This window comes from Balaenoptera borealis (assembly GCF_965194805.1).
Source record: "Balaenoptera borealis genome assembly, chromosome: 1".
Lineage (NCBI taxonomy): Eukaryota > Metazoa > Chordata > Mammalia > Artiodactyla > Balaenopteridae > Balaenoptera > Balaenoptera borealis.
The window spans coordinates 187216437-187239932 of NC_138860.1; the positions used below are offsets into that span (position 1 = coordinate 187216437).

At 56.8% G+C, this 23496-nt stretch overlaps 1 protein-coding gene across 3 annotated transcripts in view; it reads right to left on the reverse strand.

Annotated features, from left to right (window-relative positions):
* Positions 1-23496, reverse strand: part of SPSB1 (splA/ryanodine receptor domain and SOCS box containing 1) — a 69002-nt gene that overhangs the window by 42664 nt on the left and 2842 nt on the right. The window contains exon 1 of one of the 3 annotated variants that reach the window (XM_082390800.1): positions 9713-9911. The exons of the other annotated variants lie outside the window; for them this stretch is intronic. The gene's annotated coding sequence lies outside the window, so the exon portion shown is untranslated. Of the gene's footprint in view, positions 1-9712; positions 9912-23496 lie in introns of those variants that run through there. 3 annotated transcript variants of the gene reach the window in all.

The following is a 23496-nucleotide window of genomic DNA, read 5'->3' on the forward strand; positions in this document are numbered from 1 at the left end:
AGATGCTGTGACTACTGATTTTCTCACCTGTCCCGCCCTCCTTGCAGGCAGGGACCAGGCTGTTCTCACCGGGCACACAGCAGGATAATGTCTGCAGAAGGAGGGAGCAACCCTGCTTCTCGGTGGTGTACCTTATCCACGGCCGCATTGTGTGCGATGAAGGGGCAGAAATCCAAGCCCGTCCAGGAGCAAACCCCGGACCATCTGTCTATCCAGAACCCGGCCACCCTCACCACCTCGCTGCTCCCTCCCTGGCCCCAGCACCAGCTTCCTCTGCCCTGACTGCCCTGTGGTTTTGCTGGGGGGGGCAGGGGGGAGGAGGTGCCTCACAGCCCCGCCTCCTGCACCTCCTTGTTCCTCCCCCCTGACCCTCCCACGCTGTGTCCTGCCTCACTGGCCTTCTGGCTGTTCCTGCCACACGCCAAGCTCCTACCTCAGGGCCTTTGCACTTCCCAAGCCCTCTGCCTGGTACACTGAGCCTGGGTACCCAGATGGCTATTCCCTCACTTCCATCAGGCCTCTGCTCAGGATGCCTCATCACAGAGACCTTTTCCAGCCACGCTACTTTAAATGGCCACCGTTCTTTGCCCCCAGAACTCCTGCCTCCACACTTTCCAATGACATCCACTTGGTTGTCTGCTTAGGACCTGTCCCCCTATAAGAACACCTGCCTCATGAGGACAGGTGTCTTGTTCACTGCTGTGTCCCAGGGCCTGGAGCAGCGCCTGGCACATAGTAGGTGCTCAGGGAATACCTGTTGAATGAGAGTGGCTCTTTCCGTTCTGAGAAGCCACTTGCCCTCACCACCATGCTCCGCAGAAGCAGGGTCTAGGGTCCCCTCCTATACCACTTTCCTAAATGGGGTGGTCAGGCACCCATATATCTGCCCCTGACCTGCTCTGGAACCTTCCCCCAACTGACCTGCAGACCCCTTATTCCTTGAGAACTCAGTCCCCAAACACGGCAAGAGCTCATTCCTTCACAGCCCAAACCATCCTCAGTGTGCCCGGCCGGCTGGTACCCAGAGACAGGGGCAGCCTCGGTCCCTTCCCTCCTCCCGCACCGGGTCCTCTCTGCTGGAAACCCGGGGCAGAAGCAGCTCCGCCAGCTATACAACCTGAGCCCCGGCGCCCCAGCTCCCAGTGTCCACATAAGCCCTCCATTCAGGGGGCAGCAGCCGGCGGGGCGGGGCGCTGGCTCCCAGACGGGGCTCCCGCGGCCCCCCACTGCCCGCTGGCACAGACCGGCTCACGAGATGCCTCCCATCACAGCCCCATCCCTGCCGCCCTCACCCACTCGGTTTTCCAAGAAAGAATGTGTCTGGTCTGGCCCCGACAATGCCGGCCCCGAGACACGGAGAACAGACTTGTCCCAAACACGACTGTCTGGACGTTGTCTGGCCCCACATCGGCTCTAAGAGGTCAGGGGTCACAGGAGTTATCGTCCCAGAGAGTTGTGGCTCCGAGGCGGTCACGCCCGTTCCCAGGGAGCGTCTGGGCGCCGGGCGCGATGCCGGCTGCCTCTCCACCGCCGGGAACCACACACAAAGTTCCCTTTATGGGAACAAGGCGGGCCCGGGCACTGGCAGTTTCGGCCTCAGGGAAACTCAGGTTTGGGTTTTCTCCGAGGGCACAACCGGGCCTTTGTCTTGACTTTGCCCATCCCCACCGGGGCTGGCCTCCTTGCTGGGTACACGGCGTCCAGGACTCAAGCCCTTCCAAGCTGACCCTTCCGAGGCTGGGCACCAACACACACCACCGAAGACAGCACAAGGGATGTTCCCCCACCAAAACCTCACCGAGGACCTACTACGCACTGAGCAACGGAATCGCAGTGGAACCTGCTACAGAGGAGGGTGGCAGATGTGACAAAGCTAATTAGGCCAATTCACTGATGCTGGGAATTGCTGAGAGCCCCACTACGTGCTGGTGCTGTACCTGCAAAGCGCCGTCCACCTGGAGCCCCTTTCAACCGCCTCCGACACACCAGCTAGTTAAGAAAAGCATGAACATGTGATTACCCAGCAGGGCTTCAGCCCCCTACTTCGGTACACAAAAAAGATATGGCCTAAAAAACCTAGGAAAAAAGAAATGGAAAAAACCCTAGGAACTGTGACCGAATGGAGCAACCAGGATGCCCCGGGGAAGAACTCAGGCGGCCGAGGGGAGCTGGTACACGTCAAGCCTGCACGCGAACCCCTCTCTGGGGTCTGTATCCTGGTTCTCCTTCTTGCAGGAAAAGTCTCCCCCCGAACTTCCCACTGGCCACAGGGAGGAAGGATCCGAGAGGAGGGAGGCAAGAGGTCCACAGTCCCCCGGTTCCAAGGTCCGGCGCTCGGCCCCTGCCGTCTGCGAGCCCTGCAGGGGAAAGGTACTGCTCATCACCAGGGGGCCCAGCAGCGGGATGTCGATGGTGTGGACATCATCAATTGTCTTGCTGAGGCCCAGGGTGCTTTAAGGATCTGCAAAGGCCACTTCCCCAGAATCTGCCCAGCTTGGGCTCCTGGTGCCCAAAGACCCAGGGGCGGCCAGGTGCGAGAAAGAAACCACCTCCTTGGAGGGAGATGGGCCTGGCGTTCTCCCTTCTCTGCTCTGTGCGCATCTGGGTTCCATGAAGCCTGAAAATTAAGCCCAAGTTAAGCCCTCTGTGGCAGACAGGGTTCCAGGCCCGGGGGAGGGGCAATGCCGCCCAGCACTGACTCTGGGCACCAGGCGAGGTCGAAGCATGGACCTTCCGGGTCAGCTTTGCGCCCGGGCCACACAGCAAGCCTCTTCCAAGACCCACCATGATCTCTGCCAGCAGGCCCTGAGGGATGGCCCCCCAGGCCAGCCAGGGGGAGAAACAGAAAAACCCCAGCGATTCTGCGGAAGGAGCATGCCCTCGGCTTCAGCCCAGCAGGAATCAGTCTGTTCCATCTAGACAGTCAAAGCTGCCAGCCCAGCTAGGACACTTCAGGGAGCGGAAAAGGTCGGATGCTCAGACCGAGGGTCGGGAGTGTGGATTTCCTCTCTCTGATGCGGCCAGGGGAAGGAGGGCCACCGGCAGGCGCATCCGGCAGGCGCTGCTGCAGGGGCGACAGAGTCCTCGAAGGCCAGCGAGGGGAGGGGCCGCCCGCCTGCCCCCGCACATGCGCTGCCCCTCCGCAGACAGCATCAAAGAATGACGGCCAGGCACTGTCACCGTGGGGAAGGTCACACGGGGGTCAGTGCCGGCAGCACGGGAAGGGAGTGACCTATTTCCAAGGCCCATTCAGGAACCTCCCTGCAAACCCAGACGTCTGACGCAGCCAGACAACAAAGGACAGGGGGCTGGCGGGGAGGGCTGGAGGTGTCTGATGGTCCAACGCGGCACGCCCCTCCATCACGGGGGCCCCCCCCCCACCGCTGCAGCTCGGCCTCCTGCTGACCATCGGAGCGGCCGGACCGGATGTACACCCCCGCCTGCATTAGCTCTCCTGACCCTCTGGATTATTCTGCCACTTTTTATACTCCGTGGAACCAGAGGTGGTCCAGACCTCTCCAGAATTCAGCCCAGGACCTCATAAGTACATCTCCCCCCAGCAATTATGCCACCTCTCACAAGGCTTTGAGAAACACGCGTCACCCTGGGTCTTATTCACAGAAACCCCTTCTCAATCAACCATCAAGTCAGGACTTTGAAATCCCACTTTGCCAAGAGGTCACATCACGATACAAACTGGGGAAGAATAACAAACGAGAATCTGTTGACAACTTGTGAAAGTGAGAGACGGGCGTGGGCTTTGGAGTTGACAGCCCGGAGTGCAAATCCCAGCTCTGACCCGTCCCCAGCTATGACCTGAGATGTTCTGGGCCTCAGCTTCCCCAGCTGCAAAGCAAGGACGTAACCACCTGTCTCACAGGGAGGGTCTGAGGGTTTGGACGATGCCGGGACCACATGCATCCCAGTGCCTGGTACACGCCGAGCGCTCGCTAACGACAAGCTACAGAGATGGGGCCAAGACAAAGAAGAAGGAGCCCAGGCACCAGGGACTAAGCCCCAGGGGTCTGGGTCGTTAGTAAAGAGCCACTCAGGACCCTCACGGGATGGGAGCTCAGGAAGAGCAGGCACTGAAACCCCCTGCCTGATGCCGTTCCTAGGTGTGAGTTACCGGGGATGGCCTTTGCCCACCTGTGAGACAAGACTCATCGTGGCTGCTGCAGTGAACAAATGAAGAGTGAGGGCCCAGAACAGGGCCACACAGCGAGCACTTGGTCAGCAGTGCCCACTGGCACTGATCTTGCTGCTGCCACATCCCCAGCCCCACTCTGCCCAGGGACTGTCCCCCAAGGTACCCGCTGCAGCTGAACAAACCTCTCCCGTGAACTCGGCAATGCCCCTGGCCAGGCCAATGCCCCCATCCCGTCTCTCACGACTCAGCATGATTCACGTCGTAACATCGCTGAAATCAGGCTGGTGTGGAAGTCCATGGCTCGTTACAGCGACAATCAGAAGCTCACTACGGAATGGTGAACCTTCCTCTCAATGGGTCATAGATGTGATGAAATACAGCATCAACGAGCGGCCCGTGTCTGTCTCCCGCACTGGTTCGTGAGCTTCTGGAACAGCTCTCTTACCCATTTTTGGCTGAATAGTCAGTGTTCACTAAAGGTCTGAGAACCGAACTGCTGAAACACCTCCCTCTCGGGTACCAAGGTGATGCCTGACAGGTCAGGGGGAGTTTAGATCAAGTGCAGGGCCTGTTGCCCCCCCCCCCCCCGAGAAAGGGCCCAGGTACTTGGAGGCCATTCTGTGCCATCCAGGATATTTGGAATTCCACCACACACACGTGCTTTCTTTGTCAAGACTTCTGGCTTCACCCTTCATGTACCACTAACCCAGAAACTCGACACTCTGAAGAATCGGCTAAGCCCAAGGAATGCAAATGTTTAAGGCCCACCGCCTGTGATGTCTCTGCAGACTAAACTGAGGAGGTTTAAGAGCCTTTTTCAGCTCTGTGTGTGTGTGTGTGTGTGTGTGTGTGTAGAAGAAGGTTCAAAAGAAAATAGGACTATTTCCAGTACCTGCAATTACACTGCTACCTGTCCCACTGCCTCGGCCTGGGGAGGGGGTCCGGGACTCAGGAACTGAGACGTGAACAGAGCAGAGGAGAAGCAAGATGACTATTTTTAAAGGTGAGGACGGTCTTCCACTGGAGCCTGAGCCCTCCTGGTCATGCCAGCCTTTCATGAGCAGAGCTTCCTGTAATTCCGTTCCATGAAAACCAGCCACGGTGGAAGGTGTGGCTTCAAAAACACCAGTGATATAAACGAAAAGTCCCCACAAGGAAACAAGAGACACGGAGCCCACCATCCAGGGCAACGTCAAAAGGAAGGACGTGATCAGTGGGAGTGGGGGGCAGCCACACAGGGGTGCAGTCAGACCCTGCAGCCGGGATAAAGTGATGGCTGAAAACGAATCAGCTGATTCAGCCCCATCGTGTTCCAGGCACTGTCTTAGGTGCCGGGCTGCCTAACTAGGTAGATGGAGCCCCCGCCCTCGTGGAGACAGACAGTCCACAGAATCTGAGCCAATATGAGCTGATTAGATCAAAGATGCTAACTTTCCCATGGTCAGTGAAGAGGCTGGCTAGCTCATTCATTCATTCATTCCTCCAACAAGTTCCCACTGAGGCCCCACCAGGTCCCAGCCAGTGCGCTAGGCAGGCACGAGGACCTGACCATGATAACCGAGATCTCGCCCTGGAGGGTGTTTCAGGGGCTCCCACCACATCCCCCAAGACTCCCACGGCCCCTCCTGGATTCCTTACAAACCCCAAGGCAAACCCCTGTATCACCAGTTCCCAGGGTGACGTGGGGTGAATCCACCTGGCTGGGGGAGGGAGGGAGGGAGGGAGGGAGGAGGTGTTACGGGTCGACCCTGAAGATAGAGATGCACCCAACATACAGAGGGCAGTCCTGGCGGAGAAACAATAATGGTTAATTATCACCCTCCAATCTATCTTATTGCTGCTATAACCTCCCTGCCTAGAACAATGGCCAGGACATAGTGGGTGCTCAGTAAATATTTATAGAAGGAGGTTTCTGCCATGTAAATTTAAGAGGGAGGCAAACAGAAACCAAAGATGGGTGGGGGGGTGCCCAGAAACAGTGAGAATCAGACACCCACCTGGACGTCTGGAGGCCTTGGCAGAGACCTCTGGCCCTGTCCTGAGCAGGTAAGTCTGGCTGTGCAAAAGAAGTCACCTGACCCAACGGGCATGAAGTACGGACTCCTCTCCACCCTTCTGAGAGTCCTACCTCCGACTCCAGCACCAAGCAGGCAGGTGGCCAGCCCGGGGCCAGGCCCAGCCAGGGTCCTCCCAGCAGGTCTGGGGGTGGATGCTCGGGGACAGGAAAGGCGGGGAGGCAGCAGCTCGGGTGGCCACACTAGCGGGTGTGGACTCAGGAGCTCGCTCCAACTGGGCTGTCCTGTCTCCGCCCACCAGGCTGGACAGTGCTTTGAAGCCCCGCCCTTCGAGAAGTGGCCCTACCAACATCACCCCTGACCCTAACCACACCAGACACGCCTGGGCCTGGGGGGAGCCTGCACTTCAAAGCCCCAGAAAATCCATCACCCGCTGCCGCTGAAATCCAGCTGTGCTCTGCCCCTTCCCAGCCCCTGCGAGCCCCTCTCTCTGAGCCGGGTGGACACCTGAGCCCTTCTCCCCACTCACAATCAGCCTCGCAGGCCAGGACTTCACCAAGCTCCTAATCCCGGGCGGCCCCCACCTCCTCCCCAACTTCAGAGGGGAACAGCGTCAGCCCGGGGTCCCGAGGGGGGAGGGGGTGCACTGTCCTCGTCCTCCCAGACGGCCTCCTCTCCTGCAGTCCAAGGTCCCAGATGAGGAGTAGCCACTGGGGGTGAAGCCCTGCCCTGAGGGAGGTGCAGCGTGTCCCACGGGCAGGGTGAACGGCACCTGGCCGTGGTGGCCCCGTCCGTCTCTCTCGCCAGCCTGCCGGGTCCACCCTCTGCCTGCAGCCCACGTGCCGCTGCTGCTTGGTGTCTTCTCTGCACTGTCCCACCTCCCAGTCCCCACCTACCCTCCGGGACGCGCTGCAGCCCACCCTGCCGGGGGCGGCCGGACCCTCCCACCCACCCAGATGCTCCAGGGCAGGCCCGGGGCACCGGGAGGTCCCAGAAGAGCCTGGGCGCAAAAACCCAACAACAGCTGGTCCCTCCTTGGAGCTGGCCCTGCACCAGTCATGCTGTGTTATGATTACAGCTCACATGACTGTCCCCACCACGGATGGAAAATCCTCAGGGGTCCCTGCTGTGTCAGAGCCCGGCAGAGACACTGACCTGGGCGAGCCGCCCGAATTGCCAGACGACCAAAGATCAATTCTCTGAATGAAGGAAACAACGGCCTCCGAGGCACCAGCTGCAGGTAATTAAGTCCTTCCTTTTGTCCTCTCGGTGATCCTCACGCCCATTCTTACACACGTGGAAACTGAGGCTCAAAGAGGCTAAGTCACCTACCCAGGATCCAGGATGAAAGCCAGAATCAAAACTCATGGTCTTCCCAGGCTGCTGGAAGCCTGACAGTAGAGGCGGGGGCGGCCTTGGGGACAAAGAGGAACATGGCCGGAGGGCCTCGCCTCCTACCTCCTGTCCCACCGCTGCCTGGAGATGCCTTGCCTCAGGCAGGGCCTACACAGCTGGGGAGGGCGCACAGAGAGGAGGCAGGGGCCAGAGGGGATGGACCGCACGGGCAGCGCAGACCCAGGGGGCCAGACTGGGGGAGGCACGCGCGGCCACCTCCCCGGCCAAGGACCCAGGGCCATCAAGGGCCTCTGGGTTCCCACGTCCATCTTCGCCCCTCACCGCATCAACCCAGACCCCCTGGCCCCGCCCTCACCAGGCCACAGGAAGCGCCGGCTCCCCCCTGCCCACCATACACACACGCAGCATCTTCCCGGAAAGGAAGCGGGAGAGCAGAGGCTTCCTGTGGTCCCCACCTGGCTGTCAGGGGTGCGACCGTCCACGGCATCCCCTGGCTCCCCGCTGGCTCCCGGGGGACGCTTGGTCAGACCCTCCCGCCCGCCCCGGACGCTCCAGGGCAGGGCCGGGGCACCGGGAAGTCCCAGAAGAGCCTGGGCGCAAAAACCCAACAACGGTTGGGACTCCCCTCAGGCCTTCGCCTGTGTCCCCCGCTTCCTGTCTGTGCGACCAGGGCAGGACGGAGCCCGGCACACGGACAGAGGCCGGAAGGTCAATGGAGAATAAAAAGCATCCACCCAAGAAGCCCACGGATCTGTGAGGGCTCAAAAAAACATCGGTCCCCTTTGGCCACAGGAAATCAGCTGCGTGCGGCTTCTAAACCGTCTTTTCCCACACGGTGGCCTGAAAATCTCTACCCCACACCTGCGCACGTGCACGCGCGCACGTGCACACACACACACACACACTTCACCCCTTCACCTCTTGACTTGCGAAGGCAATGAGTTTGTATTCTGCCTTCCACCCTGGATCCTGGACAAATTACTCAGCTTCTTTGAGCCTCAGTTCCCACATCTATAAAAATACCTAAACTGAAATACCAGACACCTAATACCAGACACCAAATACCAGACACCTAAAGTGAAAACCCTGGAGTCCTGTTGATTTTGATGATGGTATTTATTAAGCGCTTACTGCACACTGGGGACCATCTAAGCTCCTAAGCATATGCACATCCCCTGCCACCAGTGAAAGATCACTTCCCTTCTTCCCTTCCTCCTCTCTCTCCAGTTCTTACACATCTGAACGGCCAGCTTCAGTGTCACCTCCTCCAGGAAGCCTTCCTGGATTCACCTTCTGACCTCATCAAAATCCTCCAGAACTCCACTCACCTCTCATTGCCTTTATTACCTGCTGCCTAACATGATATTGTTTGAGAGTTATCAGTATATTTGCCCTTTTTCCCTTCCAGAAAGCACACGAAGCAAGCTCTCAAAGGCCAGGATTAAGGATTGTAAATTCCAAGGCATGTTCCCTCCTCGGAGCAGGAAAGCGCATGGGTGGTAAGGCCCCCACCCCACCTCAGGCCTTGGAGCCCAGTTATAGAAAGGACAGCACCTGGCAGTTCACCCACGTCAACCCATTCCATCCATGGGGTCCTCTGACACCCCCCTTTCACAGATGGGAAACTGAGGCCCAGGTCAGAGAGGCAGGAAGTACCACAGGAGGACTCCGGCCACCTCCATCTGACTCCGAAGCCAGGTTCATAACTGCTCCAGCCCCTGCATCCAGACTAGACGCGGCTTCTGGGGCGGCATCCTCCAGAGAAGAAACCGTGGGCCAGAGACACCAGCCAGCAGAGCACCTGCGTTTGTGCTCTGAGGCACAGGGACACGTGGGGGCTCTGTGATCCCCAAACACTCCCAGACCTGTTGGGAAGCAGCGACTTCTCTGAGGCCCTGGATGCCCCCTCCATTGATCAGCCCCTTTGCCACAGCCCGTGCCCCCTCACCATCTGGCATGGCAGGAGCCCCAGGACTCAACCTCAATGCCAAGTCTGCTCTGCTTGGCCAGTGCCCACGCCAAACCGGCATGCAGACATCACACGGTGGAGCCTGTGTGGGCAGACACACACACACACACACACACACACACACACACACACACACACACACACCTTGCCCCTGGGGGCTGCCTCTCACCCCTTCCCCAGCAGAATCTACCGTGACTGGGCACACCACCACCTCCAACTCACCTGAAGCAGGTGGCCTGGCCATCTGGGCAGTGTCTCTTTCCCAGGCCCAGTCCCTTGGGAGATGCAGCCAGCCCCAGGGCAGGCGAGGACGGCTGTCTCACCTGGCACCTTCCCCAGGTCCCCCTCCCCAACCCTGCGGGACAGGGCTGAACGGGGAAGAGCCTGCAGGACCCGGTGGCCGCTGCACCTCCCTGACCTCCCGCACCTGGTCCCCACTGGTAAATGACTAAGCGATTTCCACCTCGGAGCCCGCCTGGCAAGAGGCCCCGCTGGCCGCGGATCGGCACCAGGATGCCCGGAGCCACACGCAGTAAACCCATAATTGGCGAGTCCTCTTCTTGGGAAAGAAAACCCCCTCCATGTTTTGTTTTGTTTTGTTTTCCCCTTAAATGAAACAAATCCACCCACGTAGTTACTGGAAACTGAAGCATGTGAAACTGAACCGTTTGCAAAGAGAATTAGTCAGCAACCTTGTGAGCAGAGGAGCGGTCCCTCTGTGGGTGGAACTGCCTGTGCTCTCCAGGTTCCTGTCCAGAAGGGGCGCAGGGCAGCACTGACCTCCATGCCAGGTTCTCCAAAGTCCAGGTGATGCCCTGGGGGTGGGTCAGCATGAGAATGCCTCGCCATCCGAGGGTGAGTCCACTGGCACCAGGTGGAGGGTGAAATGCACTTCTCACTACTGTACACGGGCAATGGTGATAAGCCCAGGCTCAGGGTCAGGCTCACTTCCAAATCCCACCCCCTGCAGTGAGTTGAACCTCCAGGTCTCAGTTTCCTCATCTGTAAAATGAGGATTACAGAACGTGCCAGGTGCGTTGTCAGATCACCAGAGACAATCTAGGGGAAGTTCTTTGTGCCTGGCGCTAGAGAGGCAGCCATAAATGCTGACTCTTGAGAAGGTGCCTTTCGTTGGGGAGCTAAGGAGGGCACCGACGTGACTGTCTTAGGGTTCTGTTCCTTGGAGCTCTGTCCCTCTTGGTGCAGTGGAATTTGCTGAGCTGGTTCCCAGCCCTGTTGCTTTATCCAGGCTGTGGCACAGCCAAGTGGGAACTGGGACAGGCCAGATGCCAGGAGGTACAGGTCTAGTCCCAGCGCCCTAAGCCCCAAGCTGGGGACTTCCCTGGTGGCGCAGTGGTTAAAAATCCGCCTGCCAATGCAGGGGACACGGGTTCGAGTCCTGGTCCGGGAAGATCCCACATGCCATGGAGCAACTAAGCCCGTGAGCCACAACTACTGAGCCTGCGCTCTAGAGCCTGTGAGCCACAACTACTGAGCCTGCACTCTAGAGCCCACGAGCCACAACTACTGAGCCCACATGCTGCAACTACTGAAGCCCGCGCGCCTAGAGCCTGTGCTCTGCAGCAAGAGAAGCCACCGCAATGAGAAGCCCACGTACCGCAACGAAGAGTAGCCCCGGCTCGCTGCAACTAGAGAAAGCCCGCGCTCAGCAACGAAGACCCAACACAGCCAAAAATAAGTAAATAAATAAGCCCCAAGCTGTGTGATTCCACTGGGTTCCTTGGCCCTGCCTCTCTCATCTGTACAGAAAGGGCACAAACATTCTATTCTGTGTTGTTTCTTTAAGAACAAACAAACAAAAAACCCACTAAGTTATTTAAGTTATTTGCCTACTTTAAAAAAAAAAAATTCTGGATTCCTGGCTTCTCTTAGGGGAGAAAGAAGTGGACGCTATAGTGCCCTGGACTCCACATCTCTGGGTGGGAGAGGCCCCCGCCTCTACAGGACACACGCACGCTCTGTGCCACAGTCCTCATTCCGCCCTATAGCCTTCCACTGGCTGCTTCATTTGCACCTCCCTCCTGGTCCCTGGGGCCATCTGAGTTTGTGACCCGGTTTAAAACCCTAATTTTATTTAGGAGCACAACCTCAGCCACTTGTCACTGGAAATATCCACAGGAAGTGTCCCTGGGGAAGGTAATTAAAGTCTGATGCTTAAGACTGATTTTTCTCAGAGAAAGACATGACAATGTAAGAAGACTTATGCCCCACTGTGGCCAGGGGAAACCCAGGCAGGGGGCAGTAGTTTGCTGAAATTCTTTACGGGATTTACTAGAAAAAGAGCAGAAGCATGTGTCCAGGGTCCTGTCCTTCACTGCCCGAACTTCCCTCCCTCTCCTTTGGCTTCTGAAGCCAAAGAGGGCTCACTCTTCAGATCTCGCCCCTCTGGATGTGCAGAAGGTGGGCAGTGGGTCAAGACGCTGACAAGGACCCTTTAGGAGGGTTCCAGCACAGCTGCTCACAGGACGGGGAGCCCCCAGCTTTCCGTGCTGGGTGGCTATTTCGTTTATTTAAGGGGGCAGGAGAGAGAGGATTCAGCAGACACGGCTGAGCCTACTCACAGCTCAGCAGAGATGCTGAAACTGCCTAGTGGACGTTTGAGGATATTTTCAAGTTGTCTGGGTCCCTCCTGAAGGGAGAAGTCAAGACTCAGATCTCCCGTTTCCCTGCCTCACCAATGACACTTGGCAAATTCAGCGTCCACTGCAAAGGGCCAGCCATGGCGACACAGCAGGGCGAGGCTGGACCTGCCTCGACCCCGCACTGCAGCATCACGTGAACCCGTTCTCCCCTCCTTGCCTTGGCTCTCGTGCCTCCTCCACCTGGGGCACCCTTCATGGGCCCTCTCCTTTGCTTGGCTAAGGCTTCTCTCCTCCAGAAAGGTTTCTCCCCCACCATCCCCCCGGAGCACCCCAGGCACACCCGTATCACAGAACTTCCACTGTGCGGTCTCCCGGTGACTGCTGCCTCCTGACCCACTCCCCATCCCCGCCAGATCATGAGCCTCCTTACGCCCTGAGGCCATGTGGGGCAGTGATTCAGAGCAGAGCACAGACTGGGTCTGCGTCCAGCTTGACTTCTTGGCTCTGTGTGATCCCAGGCAAATGATTTGATTTCTTGTGTGTGCTTCAGTTTTCCCATCTGTAAAATGGGCATAATAACCCCCACTCAACGGGGTTCTTGGGAGCAGTATAAGTTAATGCTCGGAAAGTGCCGAGAACGATGCCTGGAACATAGCAGATGCTCAGTAAACATTAAGCAAACTGGTCTAAACACAGGAGGAAAGAGTGGTCCATGTGCGCACGTCTGCTGGGGATACGCACAGCCTCGAGCCCAGTTTGAGCAACTGGCACTCACTGTCCCTGGTCACCTCACCTTGGCATCCTCCACACACCCCAAAACTCCACCTGAGCAGCCTTCGATAGGTTCTTTCCAAAACCGCACTGCTTCCGTGAGATGACGAGACGTGAGGTCGTCCAGTCCTCAAAACTCAGCTCATGGGCTTCCCTGGGGGCACAGTGGTTAAGAATCTGCCTGCCAATGCAGGGGACACGGGTTCGAGCCCTGGTCCGGGAAGATCCCACATGCTACGGAGCAACTAAGCCCGTGCACCACAACTACTAAAGCCCATGCGCCTAGAGCCCGTGAGCCACAACAAGAGAAGCCACCGCAGTGAGAAGCCTGCGCACCGCAACAAAAGAAAGCCCACGCGCAGCAACGAAGACCCAACGCAGCCAAAACTAAATAAATAAAATAAATAAATTTAAAAAAAACTCAGCTCATGAGCTGCTTGCCCAAGAAACCTCCATGATCGTACCTGCCTACATCGCTACCAGCACTTACGGAATCAGGAAAACTGCAATCCCCCTACCTCGGTTCCTACCTGCAGAGAAATGAATCCTGCATTAGCTCCTACGGTTTACACTCTGAGCCTCGAAGAGACAGCCTCCCACTGCTACAATATCCAGAAAGGCTGGGTACTACCTGCTTTGTCTTATAAAGAATTCAGGGGAAGCAGTTACACCAACACAACATGTGGTCCTCAAGGGTTTCCCGTGACTGAAGAAGGGAAAGCCAGCCCCACTTTTCGACTTTGTCTGAACACAGCTATTTTATCTGGCTAGGATTGAAGTGTGGTTCAATCCAAGGAGAGAAGTCCCCATGGAGGCTCCAAACCTACCTTCCTGGGAAGAAAACAGAGATCCCATCCTCAAACCCATAACATGGTGGATAAAACCACATCTTGTGCCCAACATGCGGTAACTCGGGCAGAACCATCTTGGGTGCTGCAGCTCACCCTGGTCCCGACCTTTATCTATTCCTACAGGTCTACTGACGCATGTTGCAGGGAGGGCAGAGGCAGGAGTGGGTGGGAGAAGACCACCCCTAATCTGCCTCTAGGAGAGTGGCTCCCAAAATTATTTTCAGCAGCTCCAATGACTTTCCCCCCAAATTAAGCCTTGTACAAAACTCTACCCCGCTCAAGAAAAAAAGAAAAGAGAAAAGTTGAAGTGCTCTGTTCAAACGGCCTTCCTGCTCTGTGTGGCGTTCCTGAGGCTCTGCGGGAAATCAGGGGCTGGGGAGGCGGTGTCCACACAGGCGTGGGACGGAGCCCTGCACAGCCTCCCGAGCAGGGGGTCCCGGGACGCCCAGTGCCCCTTGTCAGAGCCGCCGAGGAAACAAGAGCACAGTTTTAACCCCCCAAAGCACAAGAGCCCCATCTGACCCTCCTGGGGCTTCGTTGTCATCCCTCAGCTCAATCTGTCCAGAAAGGAGGATGTCTTCCTGCGCGCAGCTGAGCCGAATGATTGGGTGGTGCCCACTGCCAGTGTGATGCGGAAGCGGGGCTCCAGACACTGGCCTCTGCCCTTGCCTGTGTTCACCTTTTTCCATTAGGACTTCCCTGGCGGCGCAGTGGTTAAGAATCCGCCTGCCAAGGCAGGGGACACGGGTTCGAGCCCTGGTCCGGGAAGATCCCACATGCCGCGGAGCAACTAAGCCCGTGCGCCACAACTACTGAGCCCGCGTGCCACAACTACTGAAGCCCGCGCGCCTAGAGCCCGTGCTCCGCAGCAAGAGAAGCCACCGCAGTGAGAAGCCCGCGCACCACAACCAAGAGTAGCCCCCGCTCGCTGCAACTAGAGAAAGCCCGCGCGCAGCAACGAAGACCCAACGCAGCCAAAAATAAATAAATAAATAAATTTATTAAAAAAATTTTTTTTCCATTAAAAAATACATGTAAACACTGACTGCAAAGCAGAACCTCAGCAGAGTGAGACGCCCTGGGGGTGAGGAGGGGGAGACACCCCGGTCACGGCTCGGGACGCGGCTCAGACACGGCTTCCGGGTCGGCGCTGTCTGGACCCCTTCCAGGGCAGGCACCGTGGCAGCCGAGACAGAGGGGGCATTCAGGGAAGACTGGTGAATGAGGAAGGGATTTAAAAACCCTTTATCCCGAGCTGTCTAGACACCCCTGAGAGTGACACAATGGTGAGGAAGATGGGCTTTCTGGGGCCTTGGAGGGCACAAGGCAGGGGGTGCGGGGCAAAGAGACAAAGATATAAAATATACAAAACGGCTCAAAATTGGCCCAATACGCTGGAACTGCAAGGAACGGGCAGGGGGCGGGGGGGGCGGGAAAGCCCTATCTTTTGAACCTCACACTTCTCCAAAGATGAGGAAGATTTTTTAAGGGGACCCTGACATTTATATATAATTTATACGTAATTAGAACAGATTTCACATTGGTGTCGCCCCTAAGGATGATCCTGCCAAGCTTCACAAAGGCAGGGTGACCGGTCTCATTACAGCTTCTTAAAAGCTCCAAACTGAGACCCTCAGACAAGCAAAACCCCTCCCTCCTCCAGAAATCCACAGAGGTGCCCCCAGCACTTGGCAGGGCCCCTCCCCTCTGAAAATCTGCCTTCCTCTGAATCCTCGGTTTAATCTCGGGGTTGCATGAGGCTCCCTGCCATCCACCCAACAGGCAGATCCACCATCAAGGCCCGTTTCCCGTGTGGCCTTCCCACATGGGTGTGGGAGCTCACGGGGTCTCCCCATCAGCCCCCACTCCCGAGGGAAGGTGCAGGGCCACAGAGGAGCAGCACCACCCCAGCCAGAAGCCCCAACCTCAGTCAGACCTGCAGCCAAATCGCCAAGCAGACGGTTGATGATCTGCCCGGTGGGCGCCCAGCGCATCCGGGCAAAAGGACTGGGGCACTGAACTGACGCTCTTAAGAGGCACTGGTCAGAGCGCTGACCCCACAGCAAATGGAGACAAAGTGTCTTGTTCATGCACACTTCACAGGAGCAATGTTTGGGGCAAATGGGGGCGGGGCTGCAAGGTCACCCCGTACCCACTGACAACCCCTGGACCCGGCATTCAGGGCTCCCTCCCACACAGCAGCGTTCCCGTGATCCTCCTCGTGCCAGCCAGTACGTCCTCCTGGGGGTCACTCTGTGAAAACCCCCCAGCCTAGAGCAAACCCTTGTGGACAGCCACAGGAGGCCCTCTGCGCCCACTCAGCACACCCGGCGACAAGCCAGTGTTTCCTGCACACACCTGTCACCTCTACCTGCTCGACCCCAGACTCTTGAGAGCCCGGGGCTGCGTCCCACACCTCCAGCGTGATGTCTGGCAAAGATTAAGCGCCCAATAAACAACGCGATGTGTTCAGCAGTCACAGTAGAAAGAACACAGCTGTGGATCAGGCCAACCTTCTATCATCCACAGAGCCGTGTCACCTCCGGCGGCACAGAAAATGTCTCTGACGCTCACTTTTCTCATCTGTGAATGGGGAGGTCATACCTGCTCACGGGTTGTTTGAAGGATGAGAAATCCATCTATGGCAGAAAGTACAGTGCCTGGCACATGGGAGGCATTCGATATAAACTGAGACCATTTCTGGTAGAGTCACACACAGAGCAGACGGGAGTCAAGATACCCTCAACTAGGTGTTGGCACAAGAATGGGAGGAAAAGGCAGGAAAATGTTGTCAGAGGGCTCCTACAACTACAGGGCCAGTGCGCTCTCGGGCAGTGACAGCGCAAGTTTCCCTCCCCCCGCCCCCGGCCCGGCCTCTGTGCCTGTCTACAAAGTGTCTCCTCACCCACAGTCATGGCACCATGGCCGAGGACCTAGTCAAGGATGGACATAGAGCAAATGGCCCCACTGTTCGTGGACACCGGTCAGGGCATCACTGCCCCAAAGCAGGGCAGGAAGCTCTCGGTCACACCGCAGATGAGACAGAGACAGTCAGGTCTCAGAAAACTGGGAGAAAAGGGGAAGAGAAAGTGCCTGGCTAAAGCTGAAGCTCTGCTCCCAGACGGGCCAACAGGATTTGAAAGTGGCACCAAATTGCAACGCTGTCGGAGACCAATCCTGGAAACAGCTTCCACCTGGGGCGGCTGGGGGAGAAGGCGCGCCACGACCCCCAGCCTCTGAGCTGGTCCACAAAGACACATGTGGCATCGCTGCCTGAGATGGGGTGGGGGTGGGGAGGGGGAGGTGCACAAAGTGAGCTTGAGACGAGGTCACTCCCTGAAGGCCACGTCACGGGCTTGGGAATTCACCCTAAGAGCAACGGATGCTGTTGATGGGCTTTAAGAAGGAAGTTGACATTGTCAGGTGCTCACTTTTAAAAGATCAGTGGAGGGACTTCCCTGGTGGTGCAGTGGTTAAGAATCCACCTGCCAATGCAAGGGACACGGGTTCGATCCCTGGTCCAGGAAGATCCCACGTGCCGCAGAGCAACTAAGCCCATGTGCCACAACTACTGAGCCTGTGTGCCGCAACTACTGACCCGCGTGCTGCAACTACTGAAGCCCGCGCGCCTAGAGCCCGTGCTCTGCAACAAGAGAAGCCACCGCAATGAGAAGCCCGCTCGCCACAACTACAGAAAGCCCGCGCGCAGCAACGAAGACCCAATGCAGCCAAATAAATAAATTAAAATAAATAAATAAATAAATACCTGGTTTTAAAAAAATGGAAAAAATGAGGAACAATGAAAAAGTTCGCTGCCTGCAAGAGGGCAGTGGCTGGGTCTTTGGTGGCTATGGATACAGGGGGAAAGGCAGGTATCTGCAGTTTCCTGCTTTTTCCCGGTGAATGTTTTAAGACAAGCTCTTACTTCCACTTTCGAGTAGCCCCCAAGTGAGCCAGGAGGGGAAATCCAGCTTCCTTCTAGGGAACACTTCAATGTGCTGTGCCCAACATAATTAGCCAGAAGCCAGACACAAAAGGTCCCAGAGTGGATGATTCCATTTATAGGAAATGTACGGAATCGGCAAATCCACAGAGACAGAACGCAGACTGGTGCTTGCCAGGGACTGGGGGAGAGGCACGGGAAGTGACTGCTTAATGGGTACAAGGTTTCCGGTTGGAGTGAGAAAAACGTTCTGGAACCAGATGGAGGTGGGTGCACAGCATGGTGAATGTACTAAACGCCACTGAATTGCTTGCTTTAAAACGGCTAATTTTATGTTATGTGGACTTCACCTCAATTAAAAAAAAAAACCCATAGGGGCTTCTCTGTGGGCGCAGTGGTTAAGAATCCGCCTGCCGATGCAGGGGACATGGGTTTGAGCCCTGGTCCGGGAAGATCCCACATGCCGTGCAGCAACTAAGCCCATGCACCACAACTGCTGAGGCTGCGCTCTAGAGCCCGCGAGCCACAACTACTGAAGCCCGTGAGCCACAACTACCGAAGCCTGCGTGCCTAGAGCCCGTGCTCCGCAACAAGAGAAGCCACCGAAATGAGAAGCCCGCGCACCGCAACGAAGAGTAGCCCCCGCTCGCTGCAACTAAAGCCCACGCACAGCAACAAAGACCCAACGCAGCCGAAAATAAATTAATTAATTAAAAAAACAAAAACAAAACAAAACAAAACAAACCCCACAGTCAGCCAATATCACAGAGCACATCAGCATATGGAGACCTCCTGAAGTCTGGAGCCACCAATCCCTTTTCTGCTGGGGGGGTGTCACCATTTCCCCTCAAACCTGGAGCCACTTCTGAGTCACATCAGCCCCCTACACCCTATGTATCAGGCCACAGGAGACATCTGACCCTCTGGCCTGTCTCTCAGCTCACTCGTTTCTGCTGCTTTCCTTCTTTGTGGCAGAGCTTGGTGATGAAGGGTGTAGACCCAGGAGAGCCAAGCTGCAGGGTTCAGCTCCCAGCTACTGGGCAGCCCTGAACTCATCTCAGTTTCCTCATCTGTAAAATGGGGCAGCATCTACCTGCCCTACAGGCCTCACTGACATTATGAAGACTGAGCGACTTCACGCACACACGGCCCCTGGGAGTGCGCCCGCACAAGCCAGCCTCCGTTAGGTGGCTGTTGTGACCGTGCTCCGAGCCCAGCCTATGCCTGCATTCACGCTGCCCCTTCTCTACCTGATCTCTTGTGTGTGGCTCTTCTTCCTACATTGGTGACTCCAACCCGTCCAAAGTGTCCAGCTTGGCGTTCAAGTGCCCCTAAGCCCATCCTGCCCATCCACCTACCCTCACATCTCCCACACTCCCTCCCGCATCTGGGCTACAGGATAGGAGGCATCCTGCAGGAAAACGGGTTCTCTTCCGACACACACACCAGTTCTGCTGTGCCCAGAGTCCTCTCCACGGTCAAAGTTTGCCTACTTATAGTGAAGACCTAATGAGCAAACTGCAGCAGGAAGTAGCATCTGCCATGAGAGTCAGCCATCCCGCTGCAGGGACCCAAGGCCAAGAAGGTGAAGACAGCCAACAGGAACCAGGCATTGCCCTGAGGTGCTCAGCCAGTGCCCTGAGGGGTTCAAGTCAGAGCACACCCTCCAGGTGCCTCCCCTGGGTCCCGGCCCCTCGATGGGAGCATCCCCCAATGTCCTCGCCCTCCCCATGGGAGCATCCCCCACATCCTCCCCCTCCCCATGGGAGCATCCCCCAATGTCCTCCCCCTCCCCATGGGAGCATCCCCCAATGTCCTCGCCCTCCCCATGGGAGCATCCCCCAATGTCCTCCCCCTCCCCATGGGAGCATCCCCCAATGTCCTCCCCCTCCCCATGGGAGCATCCCCCAATGTCCTCCCCCTCCCCATGGGAGCATCCCCCCATGTCCTCTCCCTCCCCATAAGAGCATCCCCCAATGTCCTCGCCCTCCCCATGGGAGCATCCCCCCATGTCCTCCCCCTCCCAATGGGAGCATCGCCCCATGTCCTCGCCCTCCCCATGGGAGCATCCCCCAATGTCCTCCCCCTCCCCATGGGAGCATCCCCCAATGTCCTCGCCCTCCCCATAAGAGCATCCCCCAATGTCCTCCCCCTCCCCATGGGAGCATCCCCCATGTCCTCCCCCTCCCCATGGGAGCATCCCCCAATGTGCTGGCCCCTCTCCCCAGAGGCCCATCTCCTGGTGTTCTCCAGCCTCTCTGCCCGCATTCAGCCCCACTCCAGCCACACACTGGTCCATGCTCACCTTCCACACCTGCCATCCTTCCACCTGAAATACCCACCTGCCTCCCAGCCACCTTCTCCCTGTCAGTGTCTCCCTACGTCCTGGTGTTAGGTCATCACGGGAGACAGGCCTACATCTCCCACTAGACAGACAGGTCTCTGAGAGTGAGATTCCCCCCCTCCATCCTTTGTATCCTCAGCCCCAGCAGACTGGCTGCATACTGTAGGTGCTCAGAAAATGTCTGAATGAAAGAATGAACACCAGTGGTCCAACAACAGCTCACGAGAAGAGACCTGTTTTGGAGTTCCTGACCTTCCACAGAGCCATGGGGCAAATTCTGGTCTGTGAATTGAAAACTTGGCAGTCAGGCCCCGTGACGAGAGTCCAGGAGGGGTCAACAGGATACAGATGCAGGTGACTGAAGCTGGGAGGGGCGAGCGGGACCTGAGTGAGGAGATGTGAGGAGGGGGCATGCGCGCGGGTGGGAGGGGTCTTTGGGGGAGGCATGGCAGGAAGGGCCAGGAGGCAGCAGCAGAAGCAGGAGGGGCGCAGCAGTGGCCGGGGCGGGGGGAAGAGCTCTCTCCCTACGCAGGAAAGAGGGGCAACCAAAGCAGCAGGGATGGCGAGTGGACGTGAACTGAAATGTCCTCGCGAGCCAGGGCAGTTAGGATGGTGACCTCCAGTGGCTGCTGGGAAGACCTAGAAGTGTCAGGGAAGTGAGGAAGTGGAAGCCAGGTGTGTGTTGCCCTGGGAACGAGAGGCTGGATGGCGGCTGGAGGGGCCGCATCTCCCACCCTGATTAGCACCTCTGGGGGCTCGCGGCCAAGTGAAGCCTGAGCCCTGGGGCCCCTCCCTGCTGCAACCCTGGCTCGCCGGTCCCTGCAAGTCCCCACAAGGGGCCTCACTTTACCTCTGACCAGCTGGAGGGGGCAGCAGGCTGTGAGGCTGGGCCAGTCACATCATGGCGGCTCAAGAGCCCCAAAGCCCACCATCAGAGCCCCCTCCTTCCTCATCCCCACAGGGACCCCAAAGGCCCACGATGAGGCCCCTCCCTGGAGCCTGTAACTCTCAGGGAGAGCAATGAAACACCAGAGACCAAGTGTCCACGGCAGATGAATGGATAAGCAACATGTGGTCCATGCATACAGTGGACTGTTATTCAGCCTTAAAAAGGCAGGAGATTCTGACACGGGCTACAGCACGGATGAACCTTGAAGACATCATGCTAAGTGAAATAAGCCAGTCACAGAAGGACAATCCTGTACGATTCCAGTTATATGATGGACCTGAAGTAGTCAACTTCACAGAGACAGAAGGTAGAAGGGTTATTGCCAGGGGCTGGAGAGAGAGGGGGGAGATGGGGTGTTAGTGTTTAATGGGGACAGAGTTTTAGTTTTGCAAGATGAAAAGAGTTCTGGAGGTGGAGGTGGTGATCGCTGCAGAACAAAGTGAATGTACTTAATCCCACTGAACTACACACTTAAAAATGGTTAAGATGTAATTTTGATGTCATGTGTATTTTACCATGATTAAGAAAAGAGAGAGAGAAGCATCAAACCCCTAAGCCAAGAGAAAGCTCCCCAGATGGCCTTTGGGCACCCTGACGCCCACTGTGGAGACCCCAGCACACACCCTCTTTGTCAGAGGTGGACCCTCCCAGGACATGCAGGCCCAGACAGGAGCACTAGGCCGAGGGCTCTAGTGCCAGGGTCTCTTCCCTGGTTCTAGGTGGAAATGCCAGGAATGAGGGTTCCATGCCCTCTGCGTGCCTCATCTCATGCCAAATGCTCTCTTGCTGATGGCATTAACCTCCTTTAAAAGAAGGTTCCAAAGTTTCTATCTCCAGCCCAGGCCTCTCTCTCGAGCCCCAGGCCTAGCTGCCCTCTGGACACATCGGCATAGACCATTTCCACCTGGGACAGGTTCAAGGCACATCTGTGTCCTTAGCCCCCAGCCCTCGCTATAGGGTCACCGTCCACTCTGACCCCCCAACAGACATCCACAATTCTTCCCCCTTCTTTAACACCCCACGTCCAACTAGTTACCAAACCTTCCAACTCCACCCTGAAAACGCCACCTCCACCCCGCCCGGCAGGAAAACAGACGCAGCGTAACCCAAGGAAACATTTTTAACAGTCAGAGGCCCCGAGAGCAGAGCCGGCAGCTGTGTGTGGCCACAAGCAGCCTGTCTGGCGAGGGCTGTTCACAGCTGGAGCAGCTGTTGAGACCGTGTCACCAGGTCGACCCTAGATTCCTACTCAGCGTGGCGCTACGCCCTGGGCCTTGGGCGCATAACGCCCACCGCCTCTTTCATTTCCCCAGAGGCACCCCGAGGGCGGCCAATGCTCCCACATGCCCCCCACCCACCATCATCCACAGGGGGAGTTCAAGACGGTTCAGCTTGGGTTTACGCTGGGGGCAGCGCTTGTGGACCGACGATTCCCGCATCCCTGACGCCCAGCCTGCCTTGAAGCCCATGCCTGCCTTGCAAGGGCCCAGCCTCAGTGGGGGGACACGGACGACACACAGCCTTGGTGGCTTCTCCAAGGGAGGCCCAGGGAGCCTGCGTGCTCTGTCTTCTGACCAGCAGACTCATTTATTTGTTATGTTGGGCAACGAAGAGAATTTTTAAAACACAAAACAGCAGGAAGCTTCCCAAAGGCTTTGGCGGGTGGGAGCTTTGGTGGCAACAAGACAGATCCCCTGTCGTGAGCCATCCTCCCCTTGGCACTGCCAGGAAGGACCCTGAGCTCCAAGTCCGGAAGAGTACCCTTACCCCGACTTGCCCTCCAAAGTCTACCTCTTGGAGACTTAATGCTTCCCCTAAATGCTTTTTAGAAAGTACTTACAGGTGACTGACATCACGTCTGAGATTTGCTTCCAAATGACCCAGGATGCGTGTGTGCATGTGTGTGCATGTGTGGGCGTGGGCATGTGTGCATGCACATACGTATGTGCGTATGTGTGCTGACGCTTGAAGCTGGCGAGGGAACCTTATATTTCTCACAACTTTGGTATATGTTTGAAATTTTCCGTAATAATAACAATTTTTCATTAAAAAATTAACAAATGCTTCCTGAAGAAAAGGCTAAGGTGATGGAGGTGGGAGACTACTGGTTAAGGGTCTGGGTGCCAAAATCAGGTTTAGCAAAACTCTAACCTTGGCCAAGTCACGTGGCTGTTCCAGCCTCAGTAGAAGGTGGACGATGGGGAAACCCACTCACTGCCCTGGGTTCTTAGGAAGAGGACAAGGGTTAAGGACTCAGCTCAGAGTCTGCTACTGGCGCAGGGCTGTAACACTGTTTCCCTCTGTCGTTATTATCATTATTGTTATCACCATCATCATCATCACCAAACAAGGTGGTACCCACAAAGCACTTACAGCACAGTGCCTGGCACTTACTAAAGCAGAATTTTCACTCTTAGATTGGGAGGGATGCTATCAGATAACAGGGAAATGGGAGAGCACTTGGCTGAAAGTCCAAAATAAAGGTCCTTGTAAGCCTGGATTTCATCGGTCAGGCTCATGGGGGAAGGATGAGGTCCACCTCTAG